Source organism: Ambystoma mexicanum, chromosome 3q (assembly GCF_040938575.1).
Source record: "Ambystoma mexicanum isolate Mex_15411 chromosome 3q, UKY_AmexF1_1, whole genome shotgun sequence".
NCBI classification, from domain to species: domain Eukaryota; kingdom Metazoa; phylum Chordata; class Amphibia; order Caudata; family Ambystomatidae; genus Ambystoma; species Ambystoma mexicanum.
This window is the reverse complement of record NC_090926.1, coordinates 1,308,534,559-1,308,552,224: the sequence shown is the minus strand read 5'-3', so window position 1 is coordinate 1,308,552,224 and position 17,666 is coordinate 1,308,534,559. Positions and strand designations below refer to the sequence as shown.

Genomic DNA, 17,666 nt, shown 5'->3' with positions numbered 1-17,666 from the left:
AGTAATTTATGCGTCCTACAATATGCTCAGACCCGAAATAGCCGACAGGCACGTTGGGCACACTTCTTTTCACCGTATGAGATTGTATTCACCTTCATTCCCGGAAGAGCCAATCTCAAGGCAGATGCTTTGTCTAGAAAGGATTATAACTCGTCTACGCCTTTCCGAACAGAGCCTCTGTTTCCCAGAGCCACATTCGTGCAGGTAGTTACCAGATTTCTGCAAAACGTGGCTAACTCAACTTTGCAATTTATCCAGTTGAATCCAAAGTTTCTGGCTACCTGGAAACTTACCATGGTCCAAGGATGTGCTTATAATAACAAAAAGCTCTTCCTCCCTTCGAGTGAACTACGAAGAAAGGTTCTGAATCTTTGTCACGACTCCTACCTAGCTGGTCATAGAGGTGTGGCTAATACTAAAGAATTGATCCAGCATAATTTCTGGTGGCCGGAAATGACTCGAGACATCATAGATTATGTTTCCGCTTGTGCCATCTGCTTGCAATCAAAATGCCTGCGATCTGCCCCTTCGGGTCTCCTATCAGTAATGCCAGTTCCTAACCGTCCTTGGCAAATGATTTCAACAGATTTTATTGTCGATCTGCCACTCTCGGACGGTTGCACAGTAATCATGGTCACAATCGATTACTTCACAAAATTGGCACATTTTGTTCCACTTCCGCGGATTCCTACCGCATCCCAGATGACAAAGATTTTTCTTTCATGGATTATCTCTCTTCACGGACTTCCTGAGACCATCGTTTCTGATCGAGGTTCACAATATACATCTCGATATTGACAGCAAGTATGCAAGAGTTTACATATCTCCCGGGCATTGAGTTCAGGTTTCCATCCACAGACGAATGGTCAGACGGAACGTCTAAATCAGACCCTTGAGGGTTATTTGCGTTGTTACATCTCTTCCTCACAAGACAACTGGTGTTCCTTGTTGCCTTTGGCAGAATTCGCATATAATAACTCTCGACACTCAGCCTTGGGGTACAGCCCTTTCTTTTGCTGCTACGGATATCACCCTCAGTGTTTTCCCAGCGGTCCGATTTCCGCATCTAGGTTTCCCGATGTGGACCTTCTCATCAATGCTATTCAGATGGGACATCGAATAGCCAGGACCTCTCTTCTGGAAGCCCAGGCCCGTGTCAAACGCTCTGCTGATAGACATCGCACTCCAGCTCCGAGATTGGTGCCAGGAGATGTAGTTTGATTGGCTTCCCGATTTTTACCTCGTCATCTGGTGCCATCCAAATTGTCCCCGAGATACTTCGGTCCCTTTCCCGTTTTGCAACGAATGGGGTCATCTGCTTACAAGCTCAAGCTCCCTCCGTCTTGGTCCAGGATTCATCCTGTTTTCCATGTGTCACAATTAAAGAAGGACGTGGTGGATCGTTTTTTCCGAGCACGGATGGGTGCACCCCCTCCTGTCATCACCCCGATGGGTCCCGAATATGAAGTGGCTGGTATTTGTGATTCTCGTCTTTTTCGGGGACGTCTGCAGTTCTTGGTTGACTGGAAGGGGTATTCTCCGGCTGATCGCTCTTGGGAACCTGCATCGGCTGTTCATGCTCCGGCTCTAATCCGCCGATTTTTTCGGTCCCATCCGACTAAACCGGGTGGCCCGGGACATTTGAGGGGGCATACTGTCACGCCCCTTCGAAGGCGGTGGTCCTTGTGGCATCGATGGACCTTAGGACGGCGGGTGTCAGCCATTTTTTCTAGCAAGATGGCCGCCGTAACTGGAGTTGCGGGTCTAGCCTCTGCACGACTCGGTTTCCAGGAAGTGCTGTCTCCCTACCCGAGTGTAGGTATATCTGTTCCTGTGATCAGCACAGAATTGCGTTGCTACTCTGCTTCAACAACGCTACGTAAGTTTGCATCTAGGTATCCTGATACGGCTTGCTAAACACTGCATTTCAGCATTCTAAACTTTCCTGCTCTGTCTCAATTTTAGTGCATTCCTCACTGCCTCTCTGTCTCCCGATTCCACGGACTCCATCTCTTTCTCACCCAAGTTTGCCCACCGGTCTCGTTCCGGAGCGCGGTAAGCTTCATTCGGAATTCTCCGGCATATCAAATTCCCGTTTCTCTACCTTTCCCGACTTACTATTCTCTCTTCCTTCGCATAGTTACAGGTCTATGTCACACCGGTATTGCGACCGCCCGTGCAAAACTCTGCCCTATCAAAACAGCTACTAACTCCGCCCTTCAGGCCTCTTAGGTAAAGACTTCCCCGTGGCTTTCCACTATTCTATCTAGTTATCTCACTAATTCTCATCTAAACCTTTCTTACTATCGTAGAAGTTTTCTGAAGTTTCTGACTGGCACCTTTTTCCACACATCGTTCCTGTTTAAGGGTAATCAACATTTCTATACATCTTACATATCCATTTTTCCACTTACCTGCTTATACTTACCAGTCTCTTTCTCTTTCAAGACGAACGTCCTCCGGACTTCACCTGAATCTCCGCCTGCAAATTGAAAGACATCTTGCCGCTACCTTCGGCACAGGGTTTTCTTTCCCTGGGACTTCTTCTCCTACCTGGTTTATCTGGGAGGGGGAAGAGGTACTTGGGAGGCTTTCACTTTCATCTCTCCGCTTGGAACAAGGAGAGTCTTCCCTTGCTGGAAGGTGTCAGTCACAGGACAGGAAGAGAGGTAACGGTGAGTCCTTGGGGTAACCTGCCAGTTGTTTAAATTGTAATGAATATTGTGACATTCATCATTTATGACAGTTGGCCACGTACGCTTTTTTGTGTTCCTGGCTGCTACAGCGTGCTGCGTGTGTTTTTTCTACATGCACGTGGGCTACAGGGGTCGCGTATCTCTTTTTCTTGCCATTTTGGGATGCCTGAGCGTTGCGTGACCCGTCATTTTACCTAAGGGGCCACAGGCAGCCTTGCAGGACCACAGGGGTGCTGTTTGCATCACATTCCTTGCTCCCCCATCCAAGTTGCCCAGGACAATTGTTGTGTGCACCTCCCATTGGTACTAGTACATCTGTGCCATGGTTGGGAGGCCACAAGGGGTGAGGGGCGCCTCAGTTGGGCGGCCTCCACGGTCCCTTTCCCTGTTTTTTTTTTGTTTGCGCGCACTTTTATACTGTGCGGGACGCTACCTCCTGCCTTCATGTGGCGGACGTGTTTAGACCTGTGCGTGTCTTTTGGCGTGCATGGGTTTCTCCTATTCGATTCCATGAATACGTGTAGTTCACGTGCGTGTGGGCGTTCCTTGTACTTCCCAGCAGTACTTCCCCAGTTACGCCCTTATTTTCACATGTTGTTCCCCATTCCACATGTTACGACCCGCGTTACGCTCCCTTTTTGGTGTGTGCACTAACGTTGTGCGCTTTCGCTGTGCGCATGGCGTTCTGGATGTTGCAATGATGTGTGCGCCCGTGTGCACCACGCATGGATTTGGTGCACATCCCAGGGGAAAACGCACGCGCAGTGCCTTCCATGAATCGCACGCGTGCGCTTGCTTTTTCACGCTTGCGCCAGCTTGCGCCACGATTTTCGGCGCACATTTGTTCCATGAATCGCCCCAAAATGTATTCGCTACTATTTTAACACAAATATATTGAGACATGCTACATATGTTACATGTTCTGTATACTTCAAAGGTATCATACATAGTTTATCTTTTTTTTATTAAGGATTCTTATGATTAGCCAAATATTTACAGACCCATAGCATTGGTGTATGGATAAAGCAACATATGTTGTTCTATTCTGCTCTGAGAACTAATAAACCGGCTTGGGCCATGCTATATGACCCCCCCGTATAAAAAAGCATTAATTAAAGATTAGAATGCACTGAATAATGGGCTTTTATTATATGCATTAAAATAATATTGCAAAGGTAATAAATACACTGTCGTTCCCTGTGTAGGGCTTTTATAGACTTTCCTGCTGCCTTTGATAAGGTAGATCACCATAAATGATTGACAAAACCTTTTAAATGGGGCATCCTTCCTGATCTTTCACATATATGAGGACACTTCAATTCATATCAGATTAGATTGATTGGGGCTGTTGTCTGAACCTACAAACACTACAGTTGAACCAAAGCAAGGATGTGTATTATCTCCATTTCTTTTGTTACTTGTATATAGCAGACATAGAACTATATGCAAATGGAAGGTTATTATATTCAGCTTAATTAGGCCACCATGTATGTAAAGGCTGGCTTATGAGGATGATGTGGTGCTTAGTAGATCAAACACGTACATTATTACAACATGATTACAACATGATTGGATGCCATTTGCTGTAAATAACAATTTAGAAATTAACACATCCAAATCATTTGTTATGGAATTGTCTGGTCCATACATAGAGAAAGTTTTACGGAAATATTGGAAATTAAATATTTGATTTATAATATAGCAAATAAATCTAGAACCAAATCCATGATATTAAATATATTTACAATTATATACCCTACGTTGATTTTGATGAGAAAGTTTCAACTCATATATGGTGGGTTTTTGTATGTGCTCTGAAAAACATTTTATGTGCAGAAAATAACTCATTTAATTTTATGTGGATCAGAATTGCAAATAAATATTAAAAGATGATGTGGATTTGTTGGAAGGTAAGATGTGGAGAGTTTTATTGAATCTACCCAACTTAGGCAATACAATTAGAGTTTGATTTGCCTAGTCTAGCCACGAGATGCATGTTACAAAGGTTATGTTTTATCAGGAAATTATATAACAACGAGAAATGCTTTGATGATCCAGTTACATGATATGGTGCAAAATGGTAAACATTCACACTTAAGGAAATTGTATTTAATGTGAAAATTTGTATAGATAGAATTGGACATCTATTAGATAAATTAGAAGATGTGCATTCCTTGAAACTAAAAAAAATAAATTGATAAAGAATGATTGGGCAAATAGTTTTATATATTAGAAGAAATATATCCACATCGGAGAATGCGCTTTTAATAGGATAGTTCAACCTTATATTACATATTTTCCATTTAGAATTATTGCAAGAGAGTACATGTATTTTAAATTTAATTCATTACAAACACATGTGATTGGTGGAGCACACACAGGGTTCAGAAGGGAAGAGAGATTTTTATTTCAGGAGAATTGAAAACTGAGTTGGGACTTTGTGTATATATATATATATATATATATATATATATATATTGCCTTGTACTTTATAAAGTTAGAATTATTTATATTGGTAGAAATGTACATAATATTCATATTTCCAATGCATATAAATGTTGGGATCAACATTTAGCAGGCAGGAATCGATGATAGCCTTGACGGTACTTTTTTTTAAAGAAATACAGAAATAATTCATTTGTTTTGATATTCTAAAAGTATGAATGTGAATGGTGAGGCACATGTGCGTATACATGTAACATAGTTTTCTTTTTGTCTTTTAAAGTTGTGTAAGGCTTACATTATAACCAAAAGTACAATAGTATCACACACTTGCATTTTAAAGCTCCCTACCCATAGTTGGGAGAAACAATATAAAAGGCCACTCTTAAATCCAGCGAAAAAGAACGCACAAGGACGGCTGTTCTCAGGACTACTAACTCTTATAAAAAATGGCACAAGCTGGGAAGTCCTCAAAACTGAGAACCCAAATATCTTTGTACAAAGCACGCTAATACAACTTCTCATAGAGGAAACACAGAGATTCAAATATCTGCTTTTGATCAACGTGTATTAGAACCCAGCTAAAATATCAGCAGGAAGATTTATGTCCTCAATAATGGCCCAAATTGACGAGAATCAAAAAAGATGCCTTGATTTATCGATCACAATATGTGGAGACATGAAATTGGCCTGGTTTATGCTAGAGAACGATGATAAACTGATAAATCAGCAGCAAAACCTGAAAATAAATTCAAGAAGAACGCGATGGGATAACGAAATGGAAGCACGGGACTGTGTGATGGTAAATGGGCAAGTCAAAGGCGATATGCCCAAAAAAACGACGTGGCATAACTTGGGTCTCGTGAAGACCTTAGACTATATTTGGACTTCGAGAAATCAATAGTACAGAATTGACAAAATGACAATAATTCCGACTGTTAATAGTGACCACAATCCCTTGGTGATGTTCTGGCAAATAGATTGGAGAACGGAATCACACAACACAGGCCAAGACATGGAGATACATTTTGGAAGGAATAGACTTAGATTAGTAATTTGTTTTGCGGATATCCTATCTGTAACCTACCAATCAATGAAAAGACCTCAAGCGGAATCAATACATTACGTCCCACTTCTACCATATCAAGAAATAGGATCATCAGTGATGAAAAAGGCCACACATAATCACGAGTGGAGTATTAAGGTCAATAAAGAAAGATAACAACTTCATGAAGACATCCAAGATTCAAAAAACAAACTGGGTGAATCAGCATCATGTGCCATTAAAAAACGAAAACAAAAATATCGTAATTGACAAAAATCCTATGCATACTAACGTGATCAAGAAAAACGGGGGGCTGATGTGGTCCTTAATACGAATCCACAACTCAAAAGACATTTGGCCAATTCTAAACAAAGGGTATGGTAACAAAAACGAAATTTTGGCCAACGGTGTCTCAGAGGGTCCATGGCTCAAACACGTCACAGAAGTATTCTTTGTAAAATCTGAGTCAAGCACATGCCCAACTTGGAATGACGGATACACAAATTAGTGTGGAAGAAATGATCACTGCAATAGCCAAGCTAAAAAATTCACGGGCTGCAGGTCCAGACGGCATCACAAACGTGATGCTGAAAGCAAACAAACAGGAATGGGCAGACTTCATAGCAATACTCTTTAAAAGAATTGCGGACTTAAAATGTATCCCTCAGTCCTGGGTCTCAGCGATAATCATGCCAATCTTTAAGAAGGGCAATCGGGACGCTCCTGCCAACTATCGCCCGATTGCCCTTCTAGACACCATCAGCAAGATATTTGCATCTTTCTTGCAAATAAAATTAACAGGCTGGGCAAAAAGAACTGGAGTAACTGACTGTCGCCAGACAGGTTTTACAAAGGGAGTGGGCCCAGAGAATAATCAAACAATTGTAAACCTGCTAAAACCTGAGGTGATGAAAAGTAAGTCTAAGCTCTTCATGGCATTTGTAGACATGCAACAGGCATTCAACACGATTAACCGTGCAATGCTGTGGCAAACACTACACAAATGGGGCTGTCCTGATAATATACTACAGCCGATAACAGCGCTACACCAAAACACTTCAATCAGGATCCGAATAAACGCGAAGGGGAACCTATCCTTGGCAATCGCCATGAATAAAGGAGTTAAACAGGGATGTCCGCTTGCTGCCTCCTTGTTCAAATTGTTCATTGCTGACATCCCTAATGCCCTAGCATGTGTGAACTGCTTTCCACCCAAAATAAATGGACATCACATAAGCTATGCAATTTACGCCGACGATATAGTATTATTTGATACCACCCTAATTGGTCTTCAAAGGCTTTTGACAAAATTGCAATACTACATGCAAGAAAACAACCTAACCATAAATGTAAAAAAAACAAAAATCATGAGGATGAGTGTTTCAAAAGTGCAAAAAAACAAGAACTTTTAAGTGGCAAATTGCAAATGAACAAATTGAGATAATCGAAGAGATTCGATACCTTGGAGTGATGATAAACACATCAATACGTGAATGGAGCTGGGTGCAAGATCTAAAACACAGAATGCGAACATTTGCCTTACAAGGTGCAAGAATTCACTTACAATATGGGAAGTTCACCTTAAAGCCGACCCGAACCTTCTATCTACAAAAAGTAATTCCTGTGATAACATTCGGTGCTGATGCCGGCTGGAATATAGATCATAAGATATGGTCGTATTTAGAAGGGATGTATTGGAAAAGAGTGCTGAGGCTACCAAAAAACATGTCCATGACAATCATTCGCCATGAATAAGCCTTAGATGCCTTATATGGAACGGTGCAGTGGAAATCACTGGCACTATTAAGGAAGCTGACCATAACAAATCCAGAACCAGCTTACGAGATACTAGCACTATCAAAATCTCAGGTACACGAGAACATGATAACAACCTGGAAAGACAAGATAAACGATCTTCTGCGAACGGCTGATATAACGATGTACACACTTCTGGCTCAGCCACAAATTGCAAAAAAGAAATTAAAACAATGGTCCTGGATACAAAATCTGCAGAAGTACAATAATTTAGTAACATCTCTCAATCTAGGTCCAACAATGAATGCATTCGAAAGAATGCCCAGATATCTACAACAATTTCCATCTAGATATCATTGCGATGGGTTCTTGAGATTGCGGCTAAATGCATCTAAAACAAAGGAAATCATGTTCATGAAACAAGATCGTGACACCAAAGACATCCTATGTAGATATTGCTGTATAAAGATAGAATCCAGAAAGCACCTGGTAACGGATTGTCATGATTAAAAGATCAAAGGACATTATACCATGGGAAATGTGCACCTGCCAACGATAACTTAGACGATTGGTGGTATAGAATCCTAAGTGGCATGACGGTGCAACTCACATGTGCAACTATAAACTATCTCGATAAAATTTTAGGTTGGGTGAAAGGAGTTGAGAGGCGACGGAATGAAGAATTGTCGCATGTATTGAGATAAATGCTCAAACAAAATGGTCAGGATTGACAGGTTAAAGCCAATCACTGGAACTGACTGACTGTGGGGTCGGGAAGAATGAAAGACATTTTCTTGTTAAGACATTGAGTATAAATTGAGGAAAATTGACAATGAAACTAATAAAAGTTTGTAATAAGCTAAATGTTACAATAAAAAAATAATATATATATACATATATATAAAAGGGCAGTGGTAGTAGAGAGGAGAGTGTTAGCAGAGAGTGGTGTGATAGTAGAGAGTGGTGTGATAGTAGAGAGTGATAGTAGAGAGTGGAGTGATAGTAGAGAGTGGAGTAATAGCAGAGAGTGGCGTGACAGTAGAGAGTGGAGTAATAGAGAGTGGCATGATTGTAGAGAGTGGAGTGATGAGAGCTGAGGGTTGGATTTGACATATTGGGAATGCAATGCAAACATGAATGCATGAGTAAGTAGCCTAATAACATCTATTGCTGTGATGCTCTGAACAATTCCTCCAAATACATTGATACTTTTCAAGTTATTTTAATTCTCTAAAGTCTGTTTTAAGAGGCAGGGAGAAAAACAGATTCATGCCGTTTCAGCCCGTGTGCAAGTGGGGAATGGGGACTTGAATTGACATCTCTGCACTAGGCCTATCATCCTACAGACTCTGCGATGACATAACATCTGAAACCTTTGCTTCTTTCAACAGTGTGTAACCACCGAAACGAAGAGTCAGGAAATGAAGATGAGAAGAGGTGGCATGAAGAGGAATAAAGCACCCACTACAGAAGCTGGGCAGCATCATTCCAGTGAACCTGTACAGATATTGACATCTTCTCAGGAGAGCCAAATGCCCGGCATGTCTATGAGGATCCAGACAAAGGAGAAGGCCTTTACCTGTAGTGTTTGTGGGATGTGCTTCACACACAGGACTAACCTGGTATTACATATTAAATCACATACAGGTCTGTGGGGACAAACAACCCCTACTGTTGAGAAGCTGTACAAGTGCACAGAGTGCAAGAAAAGCTTCAGCTGTTCCTCAAATCTAATAACCCATCAGAGGATCCATACTGGCGAGAAGCCCTACAAGTGCACAGATTGCAAGAAAAGCTTCAGTGCCAACTCTGCTTTGAAAAGTCATCAGAGTATCCATACTAGGGAAAGGGCCTACAAGTGTACAGTGTGCAAGAAAAGCTTCGGTCGTTCCGCTCATCTAATAAGACATGAAAGGATTCATACTAGGGAAAAGCCCTACAAGTGCACTGAGTGCAAAAAAAGCTTCATTCAATCCTCACATCTGATAAGCCATCAGAGGATCCATACTGGAGGGAAGCCTTACAAGTGCACAGAGTGCAAGAAAAGCTTTAGTCACTCCTCGGCTCTGATAAGCCATCAGAGGATCCATACTGGAGAGAAGCCCTACAAGTGCACAGAGTGCAAGAAAAGCTTCATTCAATCCTCAAATCTGAAAATCCATCAAAGGATCCATACTGGGGAGAAGCCCTACAAGTGCACAGAGTGCAAGAAAAGCTTCAGCCACTGCTCAGCTCTGAAAATCCATCAAAGGATCCATACTGGGGAGAAGCCCTATAAGTGTACAGAGTGTAATGAAGTATTTAGGGACCCCTCCGTGCTGCAACGCCATCAGAGGATCCATACTGGGGAGACGCCCTACAAGTGTACTGAGTGCAATAAAAGCTTCAGTTGTTCCTCGGTTCTGAGATGCCATCAGAGGATCCATACTGGGGTGAAGCCCTACACATGTACAGAGTGCAAGAAACATTTTAGTCAATTATCTGATTTGAGACGCCACCTCATGATCCATACTGGGGTAAAGCCATACACGTGCACAGTGTGTCAGAAATCTTATAGCATGTTGTCTTCTCTAAAAAGCCATTATATGACACATACTGGGGAGAAGCCCTACAAGTGCAATGAGTGCAGGAAAAGCTACAGTCATTCCTCAAATCTGATACGCCATCAGAGGATCCATTCTTCGGGGAAGCCCTAGCATGTACAAAGTGCGAGAAACATTTTAGTCACTTATCTGATTTGAGACGTCACCTCATGATCCATACTGGGGTGAAGCCATACACTTGCACATTGTGTCAGAAATCTTATAGGATGTTGTCTTCTCTAGAAATCCATCAGAGGACACATACCGAGGTGAAGCCCTACATGTGCACAGAGTGCAAGAAAAGCTTCAGTCATTGCTCACATCTGAGAATCCATCAGAGTATCCATACTGGAGGGAAGCCCTACAAGTGCACAGAGTGCAAGAAAAGCTTCAGTGAAAACTCTGCTCTGAAAAGACATCAGATGATCCATACTGGAGAGAAGCCCCACAAGCGAATTGAGTGCAATAAATGCATCAGTCAATTCCCACATTTGATAACGCATCAGAGGGTCCATACTCAGGAGAAGCCCTATACATGCATAGTATGAAAGTGATCTTATAGTACGTTGTCTTATCTGAAAATCCATCAGAGGACCCATACCGTGTGTGCAAGAAAAGCTTCAGGGAATCCTCAGCTTTGAGAAAGCATCAGATGATCCATTAATTAAAAAAGCCTGGAGAAACATCTAGTCTTCAGGAGATCTTTGAAGATTGCATTCGTCCCATGGTTTTTATGTGGAGAGTTCGTGTGGCTGTAATGTCAGGGGTTAGCACTGAGAAGCCTTTAGACAGCCGTATGCACTTTACAAGTGACTGATATAACTTTCGCACTAGAGGCCATATTCTGGGTGCCGCCATCTTGATTGTGGGGATGTAATAGGGAGAGCCCTTCCCTCTTGCCTCCCGACGACCCCCCACAACATCCCACACCCTTCCCCCATACCCCCTCCCTCCCTACTACACCCTACCCACATACCTGCTGGACTGGATCTTTTTGCTCAGGTTGCGGCGCTCCCTACCATCCTTGGCCGATGCCACAGAAATAGAAATGAGACTCTGCCCCTTTTATATTTACTATGGCAGTGAGCATCTTGTTTCTCTCATTGTTTCTCTGTTTCTTTACTGGTGTCTCGGCTTGTGCTATTTACGTGGAGCCCGTCTCTAATAAAAACATAATACTACAACTATTTGCACCCTAAACAAACCCTGGAGTGCAAATAGCTATCACCCCCTTCTCTGAGGGCCTACAGGGCGGGTAACAGCCCTGAGCCCTCATTGAGGCCATTGCTTTGCTCGGCCTGCCTAGGCTCAGCTGGCGGGCAGTATACCCCTGACACGGGCATCATCGATACATAATATCCTGGGGAGAATGGACAAGTCCTGTACACTGAGCGCCAAAAGAGAAATAGAATTCGAGGGATAACATCACAGCAGCAATTGGGACTGAAGATCACAAGAGGAATCAGGTGATTAAACTCATTAGTGGGAATTTAAATGACAGAAATAAATACGCACAAACATTGCAGCAAAAGTAGTTATTCATACTGAAATTACACGTTTGAAAACTTAAACAAAAAGTACGACCACCCCTTCTTGGCAACACACAACAGAAATGCAACCTCCCCTGCTTGGCAACACACAACAGAAATGCAACCTTCCCTGCCTGGCAACACACAAGAGAAATGCAACCTCCCCTGCCTGGCAACACACAACAGAAATGCAACCTCCCCTGCCTGGCAACACACAACAGAAATGCAACATTCCCCTGCTTGGCAACACACAACAGAAATGCAACCTTCCCTGCCTGGCAACACACAAGAGAAATGCAACCACCCTGCTTGGCAACACACAACAGAAATGCAACCTCCCCTGCTTGGCAACACACAACAGAAATGCAACCTCCTCTGCTTTGCAACACACAACAGAAATGCAACCTCCCCTGCCTTGCAACACACAACAGAAATGCAACCTCCCCTGCCTGTCAACACACAACAGAAACGCAATCTTCCCTGCCTGGCAACACACAACAGAAATGCAACCTCCCCTGCTTGGCAACACACAGTAGAAATGCAACCTCCCCTGCTTGGCAACAGAAATGCAACCTCCCCTGCTTGGCAACACACAAGTGAAATGTTGTGTTATCACAGGAAGAGCAGATGTGGCTCTGGAAGGAGTGATGACAACCAAAGTCATCAGATACATAAACAAAACAGGGGCATTGTGCCTTGAAATCCATTTAATTTCAAAATAATGTTGAGATTGTTTAAGAGGTAGAAACAGTTAGAAGGTTTTATGGAATTTTGAGAAAAAACACAAAAGCCATACTAATACCACCAGACAGAACCGTGAGAATGTAACTGTCTACATTAAATTAACTAAGTCATAAATGAAATAGAACTAAGACAGCAACCAATGGTAAAAACATTCACAGAAAAGATGAAAATGCCATAGATGATAACCCGCCAGGGTCTGCGTCTGGCTGAAATGATAGTTATTGCTGCATGCGCGCCTTGCAGTAGCCATAACATAACCACTGAACACGTTATCATGTCTGTTCTTGCGAGAGAGGGGCGCCCGCTACCTTTGTAAAACCAGTAGCCATAACATGTCTGCACCTGTGCTGTGAATTAACACCAACTTGGCCATCAACGGGAAGAAGATTTGTAATCCTGAAATCCTTCTTCATCTTTTGCATACTGCTGCTCAATACTCTGTCTACCTATATCCTATACGCTGTACCCTATACACATATATAATCCACACCCGTCTCTCTACATGCTATACACTCTAGCCTGGGATACAAGTTGACAGGCTACATAAACATATAGAATCCAGCCCTGTCTGCCTGAAGCCCGTACACTGTACCTTGCGATAGATGTTGACAGGCTACATAAACATATGGAATTCTAACCTATCTACCTGAAGCCTGTACACTGACCCTGGGATAGATGTTGACAGGCTCCATTTGACAGGCTACATAGACATATGGAATCCACACCTGTCTATATGCAGCCTGCCTGTGCACTATACCCTGGGTTAGAAGGTAAATGATGAAAGTACATACATGCACAGAATCCAAACACATCCTGGCAATGGACACCATGCCAAGAAAAGCTCATCTTGCGCTGCTAAACACTAGGCAATGAAATGATGAATGAGACCGTCCTGGGCAACTGGAGGAAAAGCTGATGAGTAGCCGCACATTTACCTATTGGATGAGAGTATTAGGGGGATCAGGAAACAGACTGAGGCAGACTCAGAGGTCAGTGCCCATCAAAGAGTAAACCGCTGCAGCAGCTCAGATGTGACCACAGAAACCTTCTATAACCTGTACCAAGCCAAGAAAGACCTTAACAGGAAGAACCGTGTAAAGAGGGAAGCAGCCTGGAGCTGCATGAATGAGAGCCGGGAAACAGCCACACTGTGCAAGAGGGTAGGCAATCCAAAATGGCTGACCTGGTTTACATCGGCTGACCTTCTCATATGAGAATAGCCAGAGCATGAACAAAAGTGGGTGCGCTTGATGTCAGGGCACTTGGGCCGATGTGGAGGCTATAATCATCAGAAGAGCCCTCCATTCTCATCAGAAAAGAGAATGGGGGTGTACAATAGTGGAGAGTTTCCCAGCAAGAGCATGTGATTGTCTCTGGTTGGAACAGGACCTATAGAGATACTGTGCAGAGATGCGGCAAACCTATAGATCCTCCTGGACACAGTAGAAGACTGATGCTTAAAGAAGCTGATGAAGACCTTAAATGCACGTAGAATAAGAACGATGTTGAGAACCCTGAACGTGCCTAGAACTCTGAAACTTTATTTCGAGGGGATTGGGTCCTCCGACGTATTCCATATCTATGACATGTAATCACCACAGCTGTGCTGCTTCGGAAACTTTTTTTTGCGTCCTGCGTCGATGACGTCGATGCGCCGTCGTCGAGGACCTCCTCCGACGTCCGACGTCATCCGATGTGATAAGTGGGAGGCACGACGCCCGTAGCCTCAGTTCCGTTTTTTCCGCGAACGTGTTGCTTCGTGATTCTCGGTTAAAGCCTCGACTCTTTGGAGTTCTGTTCTTCTCGGTTCTTCGAACCTGTTCGTTTTTGTGAAAATCCTTCGTGTGAAGATGTCTTCTACTTCGTCTTCGACCCCGCGTCCGGGTTTCAAGAAGTGCGGGGAGTGTGGGTCCAAGATGTCGGTGACGGACTCGCACGACGCCTGCCTCTGGTGCCTCGGGGAGGTCCACGACACGGATGACTGCCAGTCGCTCACGTCCAAAGCCTTACGCGAACGTAAGAAGAAGTTGTCGGTAGGTCGGGTGTCCAAGCCCCGGAAGTCGAAGTCTGCGGGGCTTTCGACGGATGATTCGAGGGGTGACTCTCCGCGCCATCGTCGGAAGTCTCGTGGGTCTCCTTCTAGGAGTCGGTCTCGCCACTTCTCAGCCTCTTCGAGGCATTCTCGGAAGCGCCGACACCAGTCGTCTTCCAGGTCCTCTTCGGAGGACTCTGCCCGGCACGTCGCTTACCCCACCAGCCATGCGACGCCGGAGGAATGGGCTTCCTTCGGGAAGAAAATGCTGGCCATTCTTGAGTCGCAGGGTACTAAGCCGTCCGCGCCCCGAGTGGGGTCGGTCGTGAGAGGTCGAGAGACACCGCTCGCAAGAGTGGTCGGCACGAGTCACGGGAGAGGTCCCGTTCGGACAAGGAGACTCGTTCTCGACGTACCCGTTCCAGGTCCCGGTCCTCGACGCGTTCAAGACCGTGTGCACCTGTGAGGTCTTCGAGGAAGACATCGACGTCTGAGGCGTCGAGGGCGTCGACAGGCTTTCTCGAGGCTCCGGCTCCGAGGAAGTCGTCGACGCTCAGGTCATCGAAGGACCCGCTCGGGGCTCCGGCTTCGAGGGCTGTGTCGACGCCGCTGATGCTGGCGGCGCTGCATCTGACGTCGACGCCGATGCCTGTTCTCTCGACGTCGGCGCCGATTCGCTCGACACCTTTCGTGTCGGAGGTACCCCGTGGCACAGGGGAACCCCCTAGGAAGGCTCTGGTTAAGAGCAAGCACTCTCGGGTACCTTCTTTTCGCCACCTGGAATATATTTCAGAGGCGGATGAGGATTCTGATGGCCTGGTTCCTAGTCAGGTTCCAGATGAAATTGTCTCGGGCCATTGTCAGTTTGACGATTTGAGGCAGTCACTGCATGATGCCAGTGGACTGGACACCTCTCCGGAGGTGGAGTTTTGTAGGCCTGAGCCTGGCTCTCATGCCGCATCCTCGTACCGGCGCCTTATGGCTAGGGTTTCTGAGTACTTGGGATGGTCTGCTCCCCCAGGGGAGTTTGTGCAGGATGATCTGACGGACATCCTTGATGTTGGTCCCCCAACTGACCCGGTACTGCCGTTCCATATGGCTTTACAGAGAAGGGTGGCGGCGGCTTGGACTGCTCCGGAGAGTCTCCCGGCGGTGGGCAGATCCTTGTCGCGAAAATACCGTCCAGCCAGTAGCGACCCCTGCTACTTGACCAGGCACCCCACTCCGGAGAATTTGGTGGTGCAGGCGGCCACGGCCCCGGCAAAGCAGGCGTCGCACCCTACCATCCCTCCTGATAGGGACGACAAACGTTTTGATGGCTGGGCGAAGAAAGTGTTTTCTTCTGGTGGTATGGCGCTTCAGGCGGCCAACTCCATTTGTGCCTTGTCTCGTTTCACACACACTCTGTGGAACTGTATTGCGTTAGCGGCTGAACATATTCCCAAAGGGGACGAACGGGATAGTTTCCTTGCTATGATCCAGGATGGTAAGGATGCCATGTGTGAGTCCGTTCAGTTGGGTTTGGACTTAGCTGAATGCGTCAGTAGGTCCATGGCGGCGAGCACCGTGATATGCAGGTTTGCGTGACTGCGGAAGTCGGGGTTTGCTCCTGATGTGCAGTCCCGGCTCCTCAACATGCCCTTTGACGGTGAACACCTTTTTGGCAGCAAGGCTGACGAGAGCCTTGAGAGGTTGCAGACCTCAAAAGCTGCAGCGAAGTCGTTGGGCGCTGCAGTTCGCCAACCTCGGCCTTTTCGTCCTAGGGGACAGCAGTGGAGGGGTGGTTCCTTTCGCTATTACTCGTCCTTCAGTAAAGCGAGAGGAGCTGGCAGTCAAAGAGGCCAACGCAGGGGTACCAGAGGTGGACGACAGGGTACCCGTGGTGCCAAGGCCGCTCGGGCAGTTGCCTCTTTGCCCTCAGGTAACGCCGCAGCCACTCCCGCTCAGTCATGAGGCCATGTCCCATGGTTCGCCGGTTGGGGAAAGGCTGGCGCAGCATCTTGTAGAGTGGCAAGCCATTACTTCAGATGTGTGGGTTCTGGAGATCATAACCCACGGCTTCTGTCTTCCCTTTCGGCACAGGCCTCGCGACAATCCACCGGGGAACCTCTCTTTGCAGAGTCCGGATCCGCTCCTTGCGCAGGAAATTCAAGCCCTGCTGGAGAAAGGCGCCATAGAACTGGTGCCTGTAGCGGAGAGGAACAAGGGATGGTATTCCCCTTATTTTTTGATTTCGAAGAAAGACGGGGGATTGAGACCCATCATGGACTTGCGCGGTTTGAACAAACTCCTCAGGAAGGACAAGTTCAAGATGGTTACTCTCTCTCAAGTCCTCCAGGCCCTTCAGCTTCAGGACTGGTTGGTGTCACTCGACCTCAAGGATGCTTACTTCCATGTGCCGATCCATCCCAAGCACAAGAAGTACCTGAGGTTCGCAGTTGGCGACTCGCACTTTCAGTTTCGGGTCCTGCCGTTCGGATTGACCTCCGCCCCGAGGGTTTTCACCAAGCTCATGGTGGTGGTGGCAGCGCATCTCAGGCAAGGGGGGATTCACGTCTACCCCTACCTGGACGATTGGTTGATCAGGGGGAGCTCTCCCGAGCAAGTCCTGGATCATCTGTCCGTCACCTGCCACTCCCTTCACAGGCTGGGCTTCTCCCTCAATTTAAAGAAGTCCCATTTGACGCCAACACAGCGGCTCCAGTACATCGGAGCAGTGCTCGACACTTCCCTGGGGCTGTGATTTCCTCCCCAGGTGAGGGCTCTTCACATTCAGCAGATGGTGCACAAGTTTCAGCATGCCCAGATGCTCCCAGCGTTCGAGTTCTTGAGGTTGCTCAG

General features: G+C 45.6%; 1 pseudogene; it reads left to right on the top strand.

The window, feature by feature from the left end:
- Positions 1-17,666, top strand: part of LOC138447924 (zinc finger protein 91-like) — a 154,273-nt pseudogene that overhangs the window by 61,649 nt on the left and 74,958 nt on the right.